The sequence below is a fragment of the Meleagris gallopavo genome, chromosome 14, assembly GCF_905368555.1.
Source record: "Meleagris gallopavo chromosome 14, MGAL_WU_HG_1.1, whole genome shotgun sequence".
Classification (NCBI taxonomy): Eukaryota; Metazoa; Chordata; class Aves; order Galliformes; family Phasianidae; genus Meleagris; species Meleagris gallopavo.
In genome coordinates this window covers 46,989-54,466 of record NC_139417.1, presented here as the reverse complement: position 1 = coordinate 54,466, position 7,478 = coordinate 46,989, and the positions used below count along the sequence as shown (strand labels likewise).

Genomic DNA, 7,478 nt, shown 5'->3' with positions numbered 1-7,478 from the left:
TTGTTCTTCTCTGCCTTTCCCGAGGTGGGCAGCTGTAGGGGCTGCAACCACGGGGATCCCTTCCCTCCAGCACCCAACCTACTCCTTCCTTCCTGCGGCCCGGTTCAGGCTGAGCTGGGTTCTGGCTCCGACTCCGGCGGGGTGCAACGTTTCCAACACGCAACGGGGTGGAGGCCAGGCTGGCAGCTGCAGCCCCGTTCTGGGGGTGTTTCTGTCATCTTGGGCATGTCACTGTGTTTGGGACATGCAGGCAGCCCTGGGGCTGCTGCCCGCTGTGGGGTGGGCCAGGACCCGGGCTTTTCTCCTGCATTCGGGCAGTGCCACAGGTCCGACGGATGCTGCTGCTCTGGGGATGCTGCCAGGCTGGGGTGACGCAGCCCATCGAGCCGTGAACCACTCTTCTCTGTATCAAAGGCCGGCGTCACGCCTCTTGTGCTAGCAATACCAGTGCTGCCACTGCTCGTAAGCAGGATGGCCACCCTTTACTCACTCGGTCCAACTGCCCAGAGAAACAGCCCGCCGGTCTCTTCCTGCACCAGTGTGTTCTCCTAACACACCCAGCGCAGTGCGTGACGTTTTGTTGCCGTGCCACAGCCGTCTTGCAGCCCCGAGCGCGGTCGCAGCCCTCTTCGCTCTCGCAACACGGCGTGTTAGCGGCCTCGTCTAATTCCAGCTTCGCAAGCCTTCCTTCCCACGCCCTCTCCAGGCCGGTCGGCCGCGCTCCGCCGCGCACCCAGCGCTCTCCGGACGGTGTCCCCGCGCCATCCCCCGCCGGCCGGGCCGTCTGGGCGCGTTCCCTCCCCCTCCGGCTCTCGCTGGCCGCCGCGCATCCGGGGACGCCCCGCGCTCCCGGAGCGCGCTCCCCTCGGCGCCTCCGCCCGTCTCACAGCAACGCGCCGCCCGCTCGCACGGCCCTCGCGGCTCGCCGTAGCGCGGCGGCGGCGGCGGCGCGCCCGGGCCGGCGGTGAGTACGGAGCGCTGGGCCGTGGCGCCCGGGTTCTGTTTCAGCCCACGCGCGGCGGTGCGCCGAGCGGGGCCCGGCACAGGGGCTGCCCCCGGCAGCGCGACCTCGGCCGGGGGGGGAGAGGGCGTAGAGGCCGCATCCGCGTCCTTCCGTGCCGGGGCCCGGGCCCGTGGCTCGGTGGGAGGCTGCCCGCTTCTGGCCTTGGGACGTCGCCGCGTTTGGCACGCGCGGGCAGAGCCGGGGCTGCTGCCGGCTGTGGGGGGGCCGAGACCCGGGCTTTCCTCGTGCGTTCGGGCGGTGCCGCAGGTCTGAGGGCTGCCGCTGCTCTGGGGATGCCGCCGGGCTGGGGGTGCTGGCCTCCTCTCCTCGCCCTTGCCGCGATGGGAGGGTGGAGTGTGGCTGCCAGACAAAGCTGCGTTTGCTGGCCCTCCTGCCCGTCGTGTGCCAGCCCGATTTAAAACCTGGCCTCCCCCGTGCCGTTTGTTCTGCGCTTCTTCTAAAAAGGGTTCTGCTTGTGGCTGCCCAGAGTAGAGTGCCCAGAGCCTGGCCTCAGTCAGAGCCCACATTTGCTGGGGCTGCATGGGCTGGCTTTGTTTTTAGGCACCAAATCAACGATCCGAGCGGTGAAGAGGCTGATGTGTGTGCTGCTCTGCCCTTTCTCTGACCTGCTGGCAGCACCATCTGCTCCGGTGGGATATGCAGTGTGGCAAGGCAGCAGTGCTGCACCCTCCTACTTGTTTACGGCATCCAGAAGCTCAGGTCCCTGGCCGGTCACTCCGCATGGCACTTGCCGAGTTCCTAACTTGTCTCAGACCAACTTACTATATGCTCTGTATAAGATGCGTCACAGAATCACAGCATGGTTTGACTGAAAGGGACCTTACGGCCCCCCAGCCCCACCCCTGCCATGGTCTGGCTGCCCCCCAGCTCGGGCTGCCCAGGGCCCCTCCATGGCCTGGGGCACCTCCAGGGATGGCACCCACAGCTCTGGGCAGCACTGCCAGCGCTTCACTGCCCTCTGAGCAAAGAATTTCTTCCTAATATCTCATCTAAATCTCCCCACTTTTAAGTTTGAAGTTGTTACTCCTTGTCCTTTTACTATCAGACAGTGTAAAAAGTCACCCTCCCTCCTACCTGTAAGCTCCCCTCAAGTACTGGAAGGTCACAGTGAGGTCTCCCTGGAGCCTTCCCTTCTCCGTGCTGCCCGCCCCCATCTCCCTCAGCTTGTCTTCATAGGAGAGGTGCTCCAGCCCGCTGAACATCTTTGTGGCCTCCTCTGGCCCTGCTCCAAACAGCCCCGCACCCCTCCTTTACTTGGGCCCCCAGGCCTGGATGCAGTCTTCAGGTGGGGCCTCATGAGGGCAAAGCAGAGGTGGAACAATCCCCTCCCTGCCTGCTGCCCCCCTCTGTTGATGCAGCCCAGGATGCTGTTGGCCTTCCAGGCTGTGAGCGCACACTGCTGGCTCATACAGAACTTTTTGTCCATCAGAACCCCCATGTCCTTCTCTTAGGGCTGCTCTGAAAGAGCTATTCTCCCAGTCTGTACACATATCTGGTATTGCCCCAACCCAAGTACAGCACCTTGCCCTTAGACTTACTGAACTTTGTTAAGTTCACATGGGCCCACTTCTCAAGTTTGTCCAGGTCCCTCTGGACGGTATCCTTTCCTTCCATTTTATCAGCTGCCCCCCCCAAGTTGGTGTAATCCACAGACATGCTAATCCCACTGTATATGTCATTGGTAATGATGTTGAAGGTCCTAAGATGGACCCCCTGACGGACACCACTCGTCACTGGCTCCCACCTGGACATAATGCTGCCAACCAGCCACTTCCTTACCCACCACATAGTCCACGCTTCAAATCCATATCTTGGGAAAGACTGGGGAAATCCTGGGAAGATTTTGGGCAGTTGGACGAGTGGATCTGAGAGCAGGATTGGCAGCCGTCACTGGCTTTGGGCTCTTGTGTGGTGGCGTTAGTGGTGGCACTTTGACTTCTTTGGCTTAACCCTGTTGTTTACTCCAGGTGCATGAACCCATGAGAAAGGGAGAAGTCCTCAGGTGGCAGCATCCTCCCCAGCAAGTTCTGTTCTAGCTGTCTGCCTTACCTCCGCTCTGGAGCCAGTGCCTGTGAAGAATGACCTCACGGGGTGCTGGGACGGCTCTCTCAAGGAAGAACTACAGGCTGAGCACTGGGCCAGAGAAGTCCAAGGTTGCAGGTATGGGCTGAGCATGTTTTTATGAGCGGGACCGCTGTGGATCAGGGTGAGCAGCCCTGGCCTCACCTGAGGTCATCTGCATTCCAGTTGCGCTTATCTTGCTGACAAGAGGCAGAGAGGGATTGAAACAGTAAATCTCTGTGCTGAGGTGAGGTTTTGGGAGGGCCTTTCCTTGCTGTATGAAAGACTCCACCAGCAGCTCAGGTCACAGTGCCCTTTCTTCAGCGATGTGGGGCTGGAGAGCATGGAGTTGCTTGTCTTTGTCTCATCTGACTCGGGGTAGATGGCTTCTCAGGTTCTGAGATCAGTCTTTTCCTTGGAAATGTCGGTACCTGGTAAGCAGTCCATTTTCTCTTGGACTGACCAGTCCATCAGAATCGTGCTTGTAAGATCACAGATCTGGGATTTGAGGGCTCTGTGGTACCCAGAGCTTTGTGACACAAGGGATAGCTTTGCACAATGAAAGCTTGTGTGAGGTGTACAGGATTGAAGAGAGCTGTGATGATCTGTGTCTGCAAGCCTTCCTGTCTCTGCATCTTCTCTAGTGCAGTTAACCTAAAATGTTCCAGGACATCAGGAATTGTAACACCAGTATTATTTGTGTTTGTCTGCAGGGGTTTGGTTTTGCTTTTAAATTGGATCCCCACTTTCAAATTTGAAGTTACTTTATCTGAAAGTAGTACAGCAGGGCTCCTGAAGATGTCGTCTCACCCTGGGGAACCACTGGTAGCGGGCACCACTGGTAGCCTCCCCTGTTGAAGAAATGCACTCGCTCCACGTTGCAGGGCTCTAAGGCTGTTAGTGAAGAGAGCGTGAAGGTAAATAACTTTTTGGAGCTCTGTCTTCCCCTGTGTTGATCTACAAACGTTACTGCTTGTACTTGAAGTTTTGACTTCTAACTCTCTAAGCTTCTTTTTCTTTCTCTTTTTTTCCCCACAAAGGATTGTGAACAGCAGGCTACTGGATGACTATCTGATCGGGTCTTCTCCAGTGCTGATGGGAACCAACCTGCAGCTGCTTACAGGTATGGGACTTCTTACTCTCTAGATGGCAGCGATGCTGCGTCAGTCCCCTGCATGTAAAACTCCCCTATAAAAGGTCACGAGGCAATATTTCTGAAATAAATAGGCAGGTATGCATTCCCCTTCTAATTCCTGTTCCCTCTCTGCTTGCGAAGAAGTGCAAAATGCACAGGTTTTAGCTAATGAAAAGTATGTCGTCAGTGCCCGGTAAGCTAAATGCAAGGCTGCTACTTGTACATCGAAGAGCATATGCTTCTCAGGCAGTGGAATTGTCAGTACTTTTCTTGTTTGGAATCACCAAAGGAAAAGGAACACAAAATTGCTATCCAATGTCTGTTTCCATCTCTTTCCATCACCGTGTAGTCCAGCAACTTGTAGCTTTGGATGAGGAGAAGGTCCTTTGCGTTTAAATTTTTTGGCAGAGGCAAGTCAGCTGGGTGCACAGCAGGTCCAAGTGTTGCAGAGAGGCAGGCGTGCAGCTGCTGCTGGGTGGGCGGTGCTGCAGGGTGGGCTGGGGTCATGTTCCCCGGGCTATACTTAGTAGTGCCAGCTCAAATGTGAGCCTGTGGCTGCAACAAATAGCTCTTGGTCCTCTGCGCGCTTGATGAGCTGAGGTTCTTGTGGGTGGGGAGGCAAAGTGGGCTATGGTACTTGGCCACAAGCGCTCCTACCAACATGCCTTAGTATGTTCCATCCGCCCAGGAGTTTTGGTTGTCAGTACTGCTAACTTCTTTGCCTGGTGATGAATGAACTGACAGAACTGGTAGTTTGTTGGATTGGTCCCTCTGTTTGTAGCTCCCTTCCAGTCTTCTCCCTGGACTTGGTAGAAAGCCCAGTAGCAGTCAGATTGGCCTTGAAAATAGTATTTACTACACGAGAGCAACTTTTATGGTACGATATTTTGGGGAGCTTGTTGTAAACCTCCCTGGCTGTCCTCTCTCTGTCTGTCTCGTGCTCTTCTGCCTCTTTCCTGCGCTGCTTCTCCATGCTATCTGCTGATACAGCTGCTTTGCTGTAGCCACTCTCTCCTGCCAATCCAAAGCTGCTTCTTTGATTCCACCTGTGTGCATCTTCACATGCACTGGGTTTTCAGAATGTCTCTACCACTTCTTTGAGAAACCCCTAGTCCCAAAGAAGTGGAATGGGTGTTCCACAGATGAGTGGAAATGGCAACCAGGATAGGAAAAGCCAGTAACAAAGGGAAATCACCATGGTCCCGCAAACACAACACAAGCAGTGCTGTTCTGTTAATCCTTGGGAAATTTTAAAAGGAAGGGTATGAAATGACAAAGTTTGCTGCTATTACGAAGTGATGTAGTGAAAGGGGAGCAGCCCCAACTTTACTCATAAAGTAGTGGGGTCTGGGCTGATTTCTGCTGCACAGGAGTGAGACTGGAGGGAGATAAACTCTTCAGTAAGTTAAAAAAAAAAAAAAAAAAAAAAAAGCAGATAGGAAGTAAAGGATTGTTAGCAAAGGGATTCTGGAAAGGGAAAATCATTATGCCACAGAATGAATTTGTGGGCAACCCTCATCTTGATTAGCATGCTGTGGTCGCACCAGCTCCAAAAGGCTATCTTGGAGCTGTGGAGATTTAGAGGAAGAGTAAGAGCAACAGCTACGAGTCTGGAAGGTCTCCTGTGCAAGAAATAAGTGAGCCAACCTTGAGACGAGAGAACTGAGGGGGTCTATGTGGAAGGTCTCTGCAGTGGTAGCCTGGAGGGTGTTGGCGAGGCATTTTATTTTATTACAGGAGGTGTGAAGACAAAATGTTTTTGGCTTTTCTCATGGAGGTGATGCTGGGTGAGCTTGACCTCTGTCTGAGCTGCTACAGCTGCTGATATGGTCTTCTTTCTGGTTTTGTATTATGAAGTACTTGGGAAAAGAACTAAATCCTGTCCTGCGCTATGTTTGTATGATGCCAGCCTCAGCAATGTCCCAGTCTTTACTTATTGCCAGTACAGGCTAGCAAAATACTCCGTAGCTGGCTGAAGACTGAAGGATCCTCTGTTAACTGCTTCATTTGTTCGCACTGTATTTGGTTCTTGTTTCATTCATCGCACCAGCATGCTGGTCAGCAAATTCCTTGGATCCATGACAAGAAACTCAGATCGACAGAACTTCCTGGTTCATGTGTCAGCACGATTCTATGCTGACACGTGTCTGGACTGAAATGCTTTAAAACTTGAAGGCAGAGCTTTCTGAAGTGCTCCTGTGTGTGTTTATTCCTTAGAAAGCTCCTGACATTCCAGAACCTGCAGGAGCACCTCGACCGGTTGCTAGCAGAGGAGAATGGCTCTGAAGACAGCCAAGGTAGGAGGTACAAGATTTCAGCAATCTGTGTTTGTGCTGCCTAACTGGGGGGAACAAGTTATGTCATGCAACACAGTTCTGTGAGTTAGCAGTTTTCTGCCATCTTCTGCTCTAATTTATTGTCTCTTGTCAATGGAGGAGGCAAGTTTCCAGGTGGAAATGCCTGAAGAAGTAGCTTTGGAGCAGTAGTTGGATATATTTCAGTGATGGCGACGTGCAGAGCCTTTGCCATGACCAGCTGTGAGGAGTGCTGTCCTCACTGAGAATCGCAGAGGCCTGTGGATGGGTCTCCGCTCTGGATGTTTGGTTAGGGCCTCAGTCTGTTGCCTCTCTAGCATCCGTTTCCCAGAATGAGACAGGCTGTGGCAGGATGCATCCTGCCTCTTCTCTTACAAAGCATTTTTCTTGCAGACCACAGTCAGAGCTTGCTTTCAGTTATGTGATATGTTGGCCAAACGTTTGGCTCAGAGTTTGACCTTTGAACTTTGCAGAGGTAAAATTTTCAAATGACATGAAGGCTTCATTTATGATCTGACTGCTGCATGACTTAGGCCTAGGGTGTTGCTGTGCAAGCTTCCTTTTAAATCTCATGGAATCAAGAACTTTCCTGAAGTTCTTGTGGTCTGACGTGTGTAACACTGTTTGAGTGTTCCCCCACTGCAGCAGAATTCAGTTGCCATTGTAGTCTGTCTGGCGACGCTTCAGAGCTACCTTTAAATCTCTTCCTAGCAGGTTATTTGCAACTCTTTGTTTCAGATCTGTTAACAGAGGGCCGTCTTGGCCTTCTACAGTGGTACTGGACCACACGAGTGGCTTTGAGGGGCTCCTGCTGGTTGACGATGACTTACTTGGAGTGAGTGTGATGCTGGCTGCTGCAGGAAATGGGCTCGTGAGACTAAAAGCACTCGGTCTGTTCGTCATGCAGGTCCATTTCACTGGCTTTGTAGTATGTTAAATGGAA

General features: G+C 53.4%; 1 protein-coding gene across 50 annotated transcripts in view; it reads left to right on the top strand.

Annotated features, from left to right (window-relative positions):
* Positions 1-93: 93 nt before the first annotated feature.
* Positions 94-7,478, top strand: part of LOC104913113 (E3 ubiquitin-protein ligase RNF123-like) — a 29,367-nt gene continuing 21,982 nt past the window's right edge. For 6 of the 50 annotated variants that reach the window (XR_014886473.1, XR_014886461.1, XR_014886466.1 and 3 more), the window contains exons 1-5: positions 101-964; positions 2,992-3,184; positions 3,799-4,002; positions 4,126-4,208; positions 6,438-6,517. The gene's annotated coding sequence lies outside the window, so the exon portion shown is untranslated. Of the gene's footprint in view, positions 965-2,991; positions 3,185-3,798; positions 4,003-4,125; positions 4,209-6,437; positions 6,525-7,273; positions 7,371-7,478 lie in introns of all 50 variants that reach the window. The other 44 variants (XR_014886447.1, XR_014886442.1, XR_014886460.1 and 41 more) reach the window with 16 other exon arrangements.